This window comes from Enoplosus armatus, chromosome 7 (genome assembly GCF_043641665.1).
Source record: "Enoplosus armatus isolate fEnoArm2 chromosome 7, fEnoArm2.hap1, whole genome shotgun sequence".
NCBI classification, from domain to species: Eukaryota; Metazoa; Chordata; class Actinopteri; order Centrarchiformes; family Enoplosidae; genus Enoplosus; species Enoplosus armatus.
This window is the reverse complement of record NC_092186.1, coordinates 3764202-3780315: the sequence shown is the minus strand read 5'-3', so window position 1 is coordinate 3780315 and position 16114 is coordinate 3764202. Positions and strand designations below refer to the sequence as shown.

Here is a 16114-nt window from a genome sequence, read left to right as displayed (position 1 = left end):
TGTGTGGGGTATGTGGCAGACGGCAGCAGCCTCTCAGGGTGCCTGTGCTTTAGCCATGGTGTTGTCCCTGTGGATAGGAGTGAAGAGGAGTCTTTTCTTTGCTGCTGCTGACTTGAGTCCTCCTATGAGTGCCTGGAACAAATGGATTAGTGAATAGTACAATTTGAGGCAGTGGCATGCCACCTCACTCCAGCCCCACACCAGACTCATCTCACGGCAATTCATAGGAATCACTGCTTCGAGAAAGGAGCAGGGCGCTATGGTTATGTAAGGTCTTTATAAGTAAAAAAAAAAGTTGGACTGTTATATTTGAATGTTTGAATGTACATGGTTGTTATATTTGCATGGGAATAGGAAACAGCATGTGACCATATTAGCCACAGCTTCTCATGTAAAGCAATCAGTTCAGCAATTATATCAACAGATCGATCTTTAACTCCAAATGACCCATGTGAGCTACACACACAAAGGCAAAATATTATTTTTTCCACAAAAAATATAGAAAATATAGATTTTCAATTGCAGTATAATAGATTTAAAATAAAAAAAGTGTATTTTACATTCACTTTAAGTTAAACTGAACTGAACAAAGCTTGTGATTTAAAACTTCCATTTTGCCATGGGAGTTGTCCATTTCACAGGTTAAGCTTGGCCATGACATTACATTTGGGTGACACTGAGTCAAAACATGGCCAGGCCTAAAAAGAAAAGAAAGAGATTTGGAGCATGAAAACAGTGGCTGTATCAGCCATCATCTCAATGGACTAACTGGGCACAAGTCATGTGTAAATGGCATATTTACAGTTTTTTTCTGGTGTTTGCTTGTATTCATTCATTCTCATTAACATGTCATTTACCATATGGGTCTATATGGCAGTGGCATGAATGAGCTTAACTGTGTTGTGATGCCAGCACGGACCAGCTGGCAAGAACAAAACTTTTGGTTAAAACCTGAACCAGATGCAACCGAAAACCTACGTCAAAACTCTACCTATTGCTTTCTCTCCCTCTCCGTGCCCTTTCTCTTTCTCTCCTTAATCTGTGAGGCCAGACTGCACCCAGACTAAAATGAAGATGGTGTTAAACGCTACTGCTCACACCAAGCATTAGCCTAGTTAGTCAAGCGTCACAATCCATGCCTTCAAAAAACCATAAACCACAACCCGGTAAGTAACTACCGAAGGGTGTTAACTCGACACTTGATGTGAGGAGAACACAATCGCAAAAGTGGCAGCATCCTCAGAGAACATAATCTCAAAATCTTTACCAGCTAAAACCGAAAATATCAATATCCTCGGTGACTTGACATGTCTTTATTTTACTCTTTTTATTGTCCTCAAATCGCCAAAATGCACAACCGAAACAGCTGCAGTTAGAGTGCTATATGTTCATAACAGAAAACAAGAACATAACAAATCCATAAATGGAGAAAAAAAAAAAGTGGAGGAGCCCAAGTGGAAAAAAAACAAATCAAGAAGCGGTGTTATTGTTATGTTGTAGGGAAGTGTAGACACACGCTCCCCCTGCCTTCTGGCCAAACTATCTGCGGCTGTGACATTAAGACATGATGTATCATCAATCAATGCACTGTAGGGAAATAAATGATAGGGTAAGTAAATGACTGCTATTGTATGTGTCAGCATTCAACAGTCATTTTCCAGAATGAGAGGTTCTGTAGCCCTCTGTCCACCTCTCCACTCTGTCCCTCCTCCTCCTCCTCTTCCTCCCATCCCTCCATCTCCTGTCATCTGTCCCACTGGCAGCCTGTCCTTCTCAAGGTCTGCTCCGTCATTAATCATCATTCCCTCCTAAAGTTCTCTCACGCACAAACACACACACACACACACACCGTTAATCACTCACTCCTAACACCACGCCCTGAGTATAATTATTCAAAGCTGTCTGATCTTTTATCGTTACTCTTGTTGTGCTTGAAGCAGATTGTCCCTCAATGCATTAAAAGCCCTGCCATTGTCCATCATTAGGTCTTAAAGATAAAAAAAGAACAATCATAGAGGAACATTTAATGCACTGGTTTATTTGTGACTCACTTGTTTTACAATGTGGAGGGGTTTTCACTCCTGCCTGGGTGCACGACAAGAAAAGAGGAACAAACACTAAATGAAAGTTGGTCAAAAAAGAAAAGAGGTGAGAGGCAGAAAATTATATATATATATATATATAATATAAAACATATAACAATGAATGATATGCATGTTATTCCTGAACTATCAAAACAAATCACAAAATGGTGACATTGAGTCTTTGAAAAAAGTTATTTAATCATAGCAAAACCCAAGTGATGAATTGTATGGCAATGTCCAATATCATAATGATGCTCCTTATTATTGAGTTTGATGATAGTAGTTTGTGGCTACTGTAATACATGCACTTACTAGCCTTGAAGTGAGTTGCTCAGACAGAGCTTTTTACTCGTCGGTGTCAGTATAGTATAGCACAGCCTAATAGGAAGTGCTGCCTTGCAGACTTAACTCAGAAGAAGAATATATCTCACAGTTGATATTTAGCACGAACTTTGCTGTACGATTCCATGAAAACAGAAAATAACAGTTGTTTTCACTTTCAAACTCTGCCAGAATTATGGACCACCTTGGAACGGAAGAATTCAATATATTTGTCAATATTTGTTTGGCATAGAAAGTCATGCCACATTAGCTACAGCAGTTTCTAAATGGTAGATCGGTAGATTACTTTGACACTGAAGAAAACATCTAAATATGATTGTTATGATGATCTGAAGTCATACAAAGCTCATGTTCATACTGTTCCTGCTCGGTCCCAGGCGTCTGGGTGTTCTGATTTAACTTAACTGTCAGTTACGACTGGCGATGAATCATATCTGGATAATGTATTTGGTTACCCCTATACTGTGAAGGTTTAACAGAATTTCAACATGATTGTGATCAATTTTCAGTTTAAAAATCATTTGACAGCCACAGAAAATGCTCCTTCAAGAAATAATTAAGGACACAAGAAGACTGGATGACTTACAGGTGCAAAGCAAGAGTTAAGCTGACATGTTCCTTTGTTCCAGTATCATGATAATATCAATATCATTGATAAAGATATCACCCTAACTGCATGGCTGCTGTTGGGTTTGCATGGTTCCTTACAGCGTCTGTGAGCTTCAGTGCATGTTAGAGGCGAATGCACACCCAAATTCAAAAATGCTGTCTGATTACAGGGACTCCAATCACCCTGGACACGTCTTAATGTCAGGAGTGATGTGACTCAGTAAAGCAGAGAAAAATAAATAAAGAAAGAGTTGAATCATCTGTTATGTCACACTGTAATGAATGTGGAAAAAGTTTGTATGTTGCAGTATAGAGGGTCCTGTAACTGGTTATTTATTGCACCAGGGTTCGGACAGAGAAACAGTATGAAAGTGTATACTCACACACACCCATACACACACCGGTTCTGATCAATGACCAGCAGTACAGGAATGACAGCAGTGAATTTCTTTAAGTTTCAATGCACGGTCACAGCAGCATTTCATCACTTCAAGGCGACTTATCAACTCTCAAGGAGTTCAGAAGACTCTACACCCCTAAAATGACAATTTAAAAGGAAATGGCATTGGAGCTCAGCTCTTCCTTAACTCTTCAAATACTCTCTTTCATGTCTGACATTCCCTTTGGAGAGGTGAGACAAGGCTTCAGCCAGGTGATGGGCTTTGATATGCTGATATCAAGTTATATGAATATCAGGTAAAGACATCCTTGACTTTCACTCCACGTGACTGAGCCTACCTCTCTCTCTCTCTGTCATTCCTGCTCTATGTTCGTTTTCAGAAGAGAACTCCTCTGAGGTCAGAATATTTAGACAGATGGCATAACAAATGAAGGGATACTTCAACTGCACTTTGGAATTCATATTTGTGCTTTATATGTTGTAAGAACATACATTTTTAATTAATGTAAACGTGAGGCAAGAAAATAGAATATAATTACAAAGTGGGCGAAGCCGCTGGTGGTAGAGTATTTTTTTAAACCACTGTACACTCATTCATAGGGTTTCACAGTTAAAAAAAATCCTTATTTATCTTATGGCCCTTTATGCTGCCCCTCAGTTCACCCTGTCATAAACAAGCCATTTGAGCTCCTGTCTCTTTAAGGTCCCCCTCCCTAAAAGCCCACTTTCTTCTGATTGGCCAGCTCCCTGAAGCCTAGCTGCACGGCCATCCATCCATCAAGAAACGAACTAACTTTATTTCAACGGAAAAAGCACCTTCTGTGAGACGAACTGAAAAACCTCCAAAAACTTGAAGAGTAGTCCTGAGGGGACTGAGGGGGCGTGGCTGAGTGCGGTGACTGTGTAGTTGTGACATCACAACCTTACGGAAGTCCTGACGGCTCGTTTCAAGGCACAGTTTCTGAATACGGGCTGTGTGCATTTCTCTGTGGACTGAGCATTTTGATTCACAGTATTTATATACAGCACCTGCTTTATAATCAAACAAGACATGGAAATCTCACTTTCTACAATATGAGACCTTTAGCAAAAAAAAATATGTTTGTTACATGGACATGTTTTAGTCAGTTGACAAGTTATTTGAAGTTATGCCCTGAAAAGCTGAAGGTTCTGCACATTGCTGGGCTGTCTTGGCAGACACGCCTCTTCATTGTCGCATGGAGGTTGGGGACAGTACCTGTGGAGTGGCAGGCCAGGGTGGTGCATGCAAATTCAGTTAGTGTTTTCCTTTTTGGAGTGTAAACTCCAAGTTTTCTTTTAATAATATCTTCAATGTTCCTCTGCATAGAAACACAGGAGTCTGCGGGATAAGGTGACAATATATCTTTACTATGGTGCATGGTTCTAAATGTTGTGATGCCCATGAGTCGTAGCCCCTGTTGCTATAAAGCCAGAGCTGTGGCAAATTTATAATGGTTTTCTGTTGCAATTGGCCGCAAAACACCTCACCATAGTTGTTAAATTCATCCAAAAGTGACCCAGAATCTGAGAGTGAACTGATTTAAACTGCTGGATGTTTTGTGTGATCTCTGTTTCAGCCTGATGTTAGCAGCACATGAAACTGAATTTACACTTGGTGATCGGATGTTTTCTATCAATTTTTTCCCCTGTGTAAAGCACTTCATAACATTGTATTGAAAGGTGCTATATAAATAAAGTGTATTTAGACTTCTGTACACAGCCTTGTCATTTTTTTTTTTATCAAAGAACCAGTTATTGTCTCACACAGTTGCTCATATTTTATACTGATGATTCAAATAGGAGAGTTTCATGACCTTGGGACTATTTCAATTGGCAGTTACCTCACATTAGGCCTTTCTCAATACAGAGTAAGCCAAGCTTGAACCCACATCCTAGAATGCAAGCCTGGCAAGTTGAACTTGGGAGTCGGACGAAGTGAAGACGCAGCAGGCTCAATATCCAACATGCTGACTCAGCCAGGCTCTGGCGATCACGCTTAGACATAACTGTCTCGACCAAATAATTCTCAGCTCAAAAGGTCCACTTAACTACTTCTCAACTCAACTTCACTTCTGAGCTTGGAAACGAAGTGAAATCCGGCCATCAATTATAACAATCAAATAAATTAAACCATCAGTCTTTTTAATCTACGTTTAAATGAATCCAACTTGATTCCAACTTGTTCAAATTCAGGTTAAGAATTAGTCCTCAAACCAGCTTACTGTTTTCTTCTCCAACAATCACTTCAACTTGTGCCCTTTAATGGATCCAAGTTAGAGAGTTGTGGTCACAAAAGGCGGATTAATGGTTGAGTTATGCACTTCAGACTTCAGAAACGAGAGGAACAGCAGGTGCTACTAACAGCCACTCACATGCATTAACACATAAATTACCGTTGTAACTGCACTGGGAGTGAATTATGATCATTATCTTCAGATAAGAAAATATCATATGATACGCGCCATGTGCTAAATGAGCTCAGTGAGATGTCCACCTTCAGAATTGACGGAAAGGTTATCAATCTAATGTCACAGTCATAACAGGCACAGACTGTGTGACAATTTATAACGTAACCAAGCAAAACACAGGTCTATTTTTTTTTACTGTTAGTCCTTTACAATGTTAAGTAATGATTTTTTTTTCCCATTAACCATCTATTTTCCACAGTTTTATTTTATCTATGTTCCTTTAAATAGATGAAACTCAACAAAGCAACAAAATATAGCTGACTGAGCAAAACTGAGCTCAGTTATATGACATGCAATGTGTTCTGCTTATGAAAACAAGCATGAATGTTCTCCCTGCTTAGCCTTTTAAGAAGTCAACATGTATTGCTTTTCCATGCTACACTGAATAGCTCAACAATTAGTCTGCATTATATATTTATTGTATCTCATGAACCATACGAAAAAAATAGTTTTACATTCAAATGCACTCATATTGCAGTGATGCAGGGCTGACCTGATTTCATGGCTCACAGGCAGTGCATCAGACTTCTACAATACATGAACCCTTTAATGGTACCACCCAGTAAAATTCAATGAAAACATTATTATTATTATTATTATTATATTAACTTTGAAGTGTCCATTTACAGTAAAAGTTCAGTTTCACTTTTCACAGATTTGCTCTCATTAAAGTCAATATAAAGTTTTGTTTTTTAAATAACAGGCAATATTTGCTTTTTTTATAAAGAAAAAAACCTTAACCATTATTAGTCATCTCAAGCAACAAAATCATCAGACTTTTTGTTGTGTATACGTCATCCTGTCCAGTAAACCATCTTAAACTAAACTATATTGAAAGAAAAACATCTGGTTCGTTTTGGAAACTCCACCATAAAGACACCACATGGCAGAGAGTTGCAGCTAACTTCACAAAAGATCCTGAAAACCACATTACCTTTTTAAACAGGATAAGTACAAGTAACTTCTCAACAAGGTATCACAACATTAAAGGATGAAACAAACTGCATTATATCTGTGATGGCCACACATGGTAATAAGATCCCAATTCACACTCTCTCATCTTATTAGTTTTGTTACCTACACAGGTGATTTAATTTGCAGTCAACACTTTAACAATTAACATCACAGTTTTCTTTGGACTCTTAAATCCTGGAGCCAGCTCACCAGAACCATGTGCTGCCTTGCCATGGGGGGATTTGGGTTTAGATAATTTGTATTTAGGGTTGTAGTTGGTGTCCATCTTGTGGTGTCCCTTGTGTTTTATTTGGTTTGGCAGAGCCACTTTATATGTTCCCTTGTGTGTCATTGTGGCAGGTCAATGTTGCAAGGCTCTCTTTATTTTTAGAAACAGGTTTAGATTGTAAGATATAGCCCTTTTCCCCTTTTTTTCTTTCTCTTTTCTTTCAATTCTTTTATGTAACCTGAAGTAGGTAAAGCCCCAATGCTACACACTCCTGTACAGTAGGTGGCGGTATGCACCGATACAGGTTGGTTTGCGATCCACCATTAAATCAGAGAAGAATGCAGATTGTGGATGTTCAGTTAACACCTTGTTTAGTTGTTGATATGTTGTGTTTACCTCTTTTATAGACCTAATTATCGACATCTTGGTTTATAATGTTTTGGGATTTTTTGGTAAATAAAAACCCAAGTTTTCAACTCCTGTTTCCCCATTGCCTCACTGCTTGGTCCCTAACGATATCCATAATCCATTTGTACTAACAACTACATCTGAATACACAAACAGTGTAACAGGTGATTTTCTGTTGCAATCCCTGCTCGCTAAATAATTCTGTTTGAAGCTGCGTTGTCATTTCCTGTAACGTGCATCATATTCTACTGTGAAAGAGTGCCATGCAGTGGCTGCGTTGAAAAGGATGTGTCCCATTTTCCTTTTGGAGGAGACAGAGAACCAGTATTTCTAGCCAGATCCCATGTGACAGGCTGACATGACAACGAGCCCAGCTGTGCTGAAGGAGATGCATTTCCTCACACGTCGCTTGTGTGTCTCTTTTTCACCCACTCTTCTCCCTGTCTCTCATTTTCATTTTTTCCCACCTACTTTGATTCTCCTTCCACCTGTCTCCATCATGGGCATCCATTGTGGAGCTTTCAGATGGTGTAACTCACCTTCTGTTGGACATATTGGAGGAACCTGGTTCTTGGTAAGAAGCATTGCTCAATGGGCTATTTTCTCCCCACCATTGATTTGGATAATCTTGGCATGTTAGCTGGTTTAACATTATATCTGCTCAGCATATTTTCAGCTTTGGTGCAGAAACAGTGTATCCTTATTTGGACACACATCCCAAAACGCATGTGCCCTACTCTGACATCCGTCCAGCCATCAGACCACCAACTTTAATGTGGAACAAGTACTATACAAATGGTGACATATTTAAGGAAAAACTTTCATATCGGCTGTAAGGGCTCAGTAAATGTTTTGATGAGTATGAAAATGACATGAATCAGTTTCTATGGCCTTCACGGTCACCAGGTCTGAAGCCATCTGAACACCTATTAGAGACTTTAAAAACAACTTAAAGCCTTGACATACTCCATATTGGACACAGATGAACAGCAAGGCTGTTTACACATTGAGTATCTTCATATTGACGGACGCTTCATACATTTTGGGCTTCACTCAGATGACATGCATAGTTATACATGTAATAGCAGAGGCACCATTTGAGCTTTAGACAGCGCTCTTCACTACCATCATCAAAACACAAATCCAGGGAATATCTTTTGAAAGAATGGTAACCCTTACCCATTCCCTTTCCTTGCCAAGAGCAGTTAACTTTATGTTTGTCACACAGATAAGAGAAATATATTGAGAGTTAAGTCTTTCAACTTGTACAGCTGCACTGATCTCATCTACGCTCATCGCCATTTTCTTGATATTTTTTTTGAAGGTAGCTAGCTAGCTATGACATCCCCATCCTCAACACTAACTGTCAACCACCTATATATGGTAAACGATGGTACGGAGAGTTTCTAGTTGTTCAAACATGGACACGCTCCTGGTAATATTAGAACAGCTTTCTTGACTAAGTTGATAAAGTGAAGACGATGTGAGCGTGTGAGGAATAAAAGTAGCAAATAATAATAGTGAAGCACTAAAAATAATTAAATGACAGACTTCAAAGGTTTTGGTGGTTGATAGTGTAGGATGTAGTGGATTCCTCCCTCTCCGGCCCTGCTCCATCTCCTTCACCTTCTCCCACTCCCTCTGCTCCCTGGACTGCCCCATATAGAATTATTGATGTGGCACATTAACTGGTGGACGCACCTAATAGAGGCGGCACATGGGAGAGGCGAGGAGAACCGCTGTCTGTCTGAGTGAAATCTGGAGTATCAAGAAGATTTTACCAAGAAAATAACCCTAAATATGCTCGCTAACTTCAGATTGTACGTAGGGATTTGGGGGATTTGTGTGTGCTTTTGTGCACTATAACAATATCAGGGACTGTTTGTCTGAATGAAAGTATGCAGCTCAACACCTCTTCAGGGAGACGGTCCTTGTACATTTACTAAATAAAGGTGTCAGTTAGGAGGAGAGCAGATATATATATATATATATATATATATATATTGTGCTGCTGCATGTACTTATGTAAATGTCTATATGTTTGCCAAGGCTTTTAACCTGAAGTCTCTCAACCTCTTGGGACACAGCAGAGAGCGAGGTATGCTGTATCTGTAGAGACATGGGATGTAGCGCACACACACACACACACACGATTGCGCACATCTTGTTAACACCTACAACGCATGCTGGGGGGAAGAAAAGCTACGGCTTCACATGCGTTAGCTGTACAAAGGGAACTGAACAAATAATTGTATATCAAGGTTGATTGCAGGCGGTGTATGTTTGAGAGCACCATTAAGCTTATTTTTTTCTTCTATGGTTTTTAAAGTCCTGTGTTTCCTCGAGCATGTTGTCATTGTTTTCTCCCTGCACTCCTTCTACTCTTTACCTCAACCTCTCGCTTTATTCAACACCATCCAGCCTCTTTTTTAAAAAAAAATCTACCTAGATGACAGCCGACTGCAGCGCCTGTCCATCTTCAGCATTTTCCTTATGACATCGACATATCGCTACCGTTGGAGAAAAACCTTGAGGCTCTGTGAAAGTGTCAGCTTTTCAGGCGATGAGGAGAAGCTTGCCTTATGTTCTAACTGTGAATTATAGACATTGTACAATGACCTGAGTGGCTGACTTTGGGCCCTTGGGCGAATTGCACGTGTAGCCTGCAACATGCCTCGTCAGTGCTCAGGGAGGAATGTAGGAATAAGGGGAGAAACATAACACTACAAAGGGTGTTTCCACACAACAATACAAGTTTTGAACCCCCTGACAGTTGTTTTTGATTACTGGATTTACAGTAATGAGCATATGTACATAAATGCATAAAACATGTGACGCCCACTTTTGATTAAAAAAAGGAAAAGAGGCCATGATGCACAGGATTAATGAGCCCCAGTATTCCGACATCTCCCACATGAAACATGTGGAATACCGAGTCGTAACTGCCCAGTCTGATACGCATTGAGGTGTGTGAGGCTCATTTGCAGCAGCCTGCTGTTGTTTGCATGTGATGTAATCAAGGAAAACACAGTGGACGTCCTCTGCACTCCGGGACGGCACTTCTCAAATCAGAGGCTGCAGATTTATCAACATATGTGTCCCGCTGCCTTTAGATGACTGCAGTGAACTGAAGGAGAAGCTTTCTAAACAGTATAAAGCAGCTGTGGAAACAAGTACTGTGAGAATAATTCATATTAATATATTGATTCATGCAGAATACTTTTTTGAAATTTCCAACCAGAGCGCATTCATTTATTTGCCACTGCCTCACTGTTCATCTCTTGTTTATGGTTGTTAGCTTATGTTCAGTCTCCACCCCCGCCTCTTTCCTCTCTCTCAGCGGAGTTAACGTGTTTACCGATGGTCTCTTAATACACCATCTCCTCCACCTACGTCAATCCCCCCTCTGGACACACACACACACACGACTACACATAATCCATCACCTTGGCTTTTACCTGACAGCCTAGACACACACACACACACTGCACACTAAGACTCATTCCTAGGTGTTACATTTCTGTCGGCGTGGGCTTTTACAACGCACACAAACACACACACACAGTAGCTTATTGGTTAAATGGGCCTTGAATGAACAAAAAAACAGCAGAGTCAAAGAGGAACGTAAGAGGACTCACACACTGCACACGGCCAATTTGACCAGCTGCCAATACATTTAATGAAAGAAGTGATGAGTTATTGACAGATGCTGGGTATCTGAAGCTGCTGAGGTTTCCATTGCTGTCAATGTGCTGACACACACACACACACACACACACACACACACACACACACACACACACAGGTGTCAGAGACAGCATTCAAAGCAACATGGTGAGAGGGTGGATGTTATTGACAATGAGTGAATATTGAGTACATAGGTCCATGAAGGCTACTTCTCTTAGAGTGAGCATTTCACTGTGTTCGTGTGTGTGTGTGTGTGTGTGTGTGTGTGGGCGGGGATACACACAGCGACATACCTACTTTGAAGTTTCACTAATGCACAGTGTGTGTTTGTATGGTGTACATGTTTCAGTATCGTTATGTGTTGTACAATGAGACATTTGAGTGGCAGTAGGTTTAATGGTCCAATTAGAGCCACTGACTCAATGCACTGGTGAGGCTAATTACTGGATTTACAATAATGAGCATATGTACACAAATACAAGCCCCAACACACACACACACACACACACACATCTGACTGATGCTGCTGCTGGGGGAGAGCAGGCCACGAAGGATTTATGGTTTAGTTTGTGATGACTCCACACACATAAAATTAACAAACATATCCACCCCTGCGATCCTCTACCCTCTTCCCTCTCCTCCTTCAACCTTCTCCTCCTCCTCCTCCTCCTCCTCCTCCTCGTCCTCCTCCCCTCGTTTGGTGTGAAATTAAACATTAAAGCCCAGCAGCACATGAGTCAAGGTGCTTAATGATGTCGACTTCCTAATAAATTTCTCTGGAGAAATAGATAAAGACAGGTTGAGAGAGGAAGAAAGAGAGAGGATATATTATAATATACAGAGGCTGGGCAAAATGATTGAACGGTTGAACAACAGAGGACCCACCGTGACTCTACTTGACCTCTGGAGGATCTATCTCAGGTCAATGGTTCACAAGAGACTTTTGTTCAGAGATTGGAAATTCAGGCAGCACTTCTGACCTGACTGCATTCAAATCCTGCATCTACAACCACGACCACGGCCATAACATTAAAGTCCACCTCCACTTAAAAATATGCTTTTGTTCTTGTTCCTACAGTTGGATGGTTGAGCTTCACTGTGCAGAATGATGTATGTGCAGAGTGACACTAGAAGGCTGTTTTCACATTCATAGACACACACTATTGTTCCACGTTCCAACACTATTTGTATTATGTTTTAATACATGTCCGGAGGGGATCTATAACCATCTATAACCTACGGATTTTTAAAAACTACTCCATCCATTCAGTTGTAGGACTTGCCAAATTAATGCAGCAGAGGTTTAGATATCCTCACTTTGGGTCAGGCTCCAAAAACCCTTGATCCTACACTATAATGCAACTTGATGACGCCATTTATTACCCCCCCCCCCAGTATTAAGCCCATATCTTTCAAACTCAACACCCCAGTTTGTAATGCAGAGTTTCCGTTAACAAGATTAAGAGTCTTTCTTAAAGTTTCTTTAAGTTTCTTAAAGACTTTGCTGCCTTGACACAATTAAACAGTGTTTTTGTATATACTTGAGAGCATTAACAGACTTTTTTATCCAGGATTTTCCAATATAGCTATAAGCATGTTCACAAGAAAGAGGCTGATTCTGCATCATATGCAGCATCTACAAAGCAGCGTCTTTGTTAATAAATTAGATGAAACAGTTGAGCCCCATAGGAAATCAACGGATTTTGCTGAATAAAAAAATAAAAAACAAGATGTAGAATACAAACACATAATTCTATATTCTAATTCTAAAATGAAATGAATAGATAAAGACATTGGTCATCCATTACTACTTCACTGTGCTGTGAATTACCCTACAGGTTATGAGCCAATGCTGCTGTCTGGGGTTCACATTTGTCCAACAGTTGGACAAATGTTGCTGGAAGTGGGAGACCGAACGAGCAGGGACAAAAATAAGCAGCAAATAGGGACCTTGTTGTGGAGGTAATGTTAGCTCTGCCTCATTTGCTGATGCTCATTTGTGTCTGGCCTAACTGTAATATCCCTGCATTGATACCACTACCAAAGAGTAACTCAATTTATGCCAAAAATCTGAAGTAACCCTTAGGTTTTGGTTGCCTATGTTACAAGAAATGTATAATTAGCAGCTTGGCTCTTAAGCCTTGTGAGGAAACTTTCATAATGAATAAAATAAGCTGAACAGAATATTACAACCATAAACAGTAATAGTGTTTCTTCAGATTACTGGAGCAAAAACTACAGGAAGTGTAAATGTGTAAATAAACACGCTTGACAAAAAAAATGGCTGTAACACTAATTGAATAAATTATTTTTGGGCTTTTTTGTGTATTATATATTCTTACTGGTCATCATAAAGAGCCAGTGGGCATAGTTTTTATTCACCATCATCATCTTAGTAAGACTATTTTCTATTTACAAAGTCGCCTCATGTTGTGCAGTGATGCAATACGAGTGCAATAGGATACATGGAATTCTATCAGAGAACTTCAGCACTATTAACAATCGTTGGAACTTCAACTTTTATTCCCAACATACACTGTATAATAAGGCTGCTGTCATCCAGCTGCTTGCTACAGCCACAGCAGCAGCATTTCATCATTGTTGTAACGCATTATTATTGAGAGAAAAGTTTCTAGTTTCTAACAGATTATAACGTTCAGTAATCACATTTTGCATTTGAGATAAGAGTTCGAAACAGGATAAAGAACATTTTCAGACAGCTTTAGTCTACTGAACTGACCTCCACCCACACTGCAGTGATCTTTGTCAGCAGTCCATCAACACATGTTGCTTGATTTTAATGATTTTATTTCCTGCAATACAGCCAGGGATTAATATTCCTTTTTGGCAATGGCCAACATGTTGTTCAAATCTCACAGGTTTACTGTTACAGCAGTGATTGCTTTTCAAGCTGATACATGGAGCTGATAGCAATTAACATGATATGACTCACTTGTTGCCCCTGTAATTATGATCAAGTTCTTTGAATGTTGAATCTTTATTCGTCTGTTATTGTGCCAGCACTTGTCTGTTCTTGTTTTGGAGCAATGGAAACATTTTGTCACACTGATTTGACTTATTCTCATGCCATGCATGGAAATTGTGTTATTCCAAACTTGTGTTGTGTTTTTCTTGTTTTATGTTTTAATTTTATTTAGATAATGGTACTACAATTGGTCTTATTATCCATAATAATACAATTACTTACAATTATCCATAATTGTCAAGCTAAAACCAAAGCTGTTTTTAGTTATTGAAAACTTGACAGATCCCAGACAAATGTGTTGTATGGTATGAGATACCAAAATCACAAACTTGAATGAAGTATGTTCAAGCTGAGTTGGAAGCAGACAGAGAGCAACAGAAAGAGAGACATCGATTAATGCCAAGGCTGGTCCATTGCAGAGCACCTTTGGAGTGAATATGACTGCAGGGATTTAAGTGATTTATGTAGTAGTGCAACAACAAATTACATCTCATTACTTCTCATTGTGGCAATAAGCTGTTCTGTCATTCTTCTGCATTTGTTAGTGCAGCACATAAATATTACAGATGAGACACTAGGTAGCAATTTGGGATTGAGCTAATGACTTTTCATCTGCTCATGTATGAGTAAACAGCAAGCAGAGAGCGGAGGTAGGAGACATGGAAGAAATTTGTACATTACAAAATAAAATATTACATATATCAAATGTCTTAAATTGAAAAATCAAGACAATCAGACAGTGAGATGTAGCGAGCCGCGCGGTTCCAGAGTGGAGGCAGCTGAGCTAATCTGTTTTCAAAAGGGCTTGTTTATATGGGAGTGACACTAATGAAGGACATTTTGACAGCATTACAGCTCATTCATGTGCACTCAATGTGAAGGTTTATCCTATATGAGAGAGCCTTACTGTATATACATCATAAACATGAGCATGGCACTTATAGACCTTCACTCATGCTTAAACATGCTGTATAATTAGAGAGCCATTTAACAAGCACTCCCATTTGTGCACAATACCCCCAAAATGGTTACTGTACTGAACACTTTTGATTGCAGACATAATAATGCTCTCTTTTGAAGGGTAACTCCTTTCATTATCAAACTGTCAAAATGAGTCTTAGTGATATTGAACCAAATTTGCGGAGGCACAAAGATTGTAAAACCGCTTTTTCACCTATTCTTTATTTGTATTTTTCAAGGTTATTCCAGTGATTCAGCATTGTCCTTCCATTAATTTGGGGTACTCACAGGAGACGGATGAATCAAAGAAGCAGCAGCCAAGATATCCAGACTTTTACTCTCAAATACAGTATGGGTCGAACTCCCAAAACACTAGAAAATACCTGCCATGCTCAAATGGCATATTTAAAAAAAGGTCACTACAATTTTCAGTATAAGTATCCTTAAGGAAAAAGTATTTTAAGATTACAAGCATGTGACTCAATAAGAATGTTTTTCTTCTGTCACAAGGTCATGCTGTATGACCATATCAGTATCATGCACAACTCATTAGCAAGCTGCTTAAAAAACAGCCAAAGGTTTTTTTTTATATATTCAAAAAGGACTTGCAAAGACTACGTGAAACCCTCAAGAATGTGTAAACTTGACACTTCAGCAATGTAAGCCTCAAAACTCATTGGGTCTTTTGTATTTTCTGTAACCAACCCATTGCTCCTACCACACCACTCCCTGTCTCATTACCAAGCCAAGGTGACACCTTAGCTTCTGTGTTGAGCATCCAACATACACACCATCTGGCCCAGCATCACCTTGTCCATTGACTTTTCCATGCGCACACACACACACACACACACACACACACACACACACACACACACACAGCAATGTGAACGTGCACAGAAAGAAAAAAAAGTCAGTGACACTTCTACATATGTACATACAGTTCTGTCAGTCCAGCAGCTGTCT

General features: G+C 39.7%; 1 protein-coding gene across 13 annotated transcripts in view; it reads right to left on the bottom strand.

Annotated features, from left to right (window-relative positions):
• The window catches only part of nlgn1 (neuroligin 1), a 263428-nt gene that overhangs the window by 228493 nt on the left and 18821 nt on the right, over nt 1–16114 (bottom strand). The window lies entirely within an intron of this gene.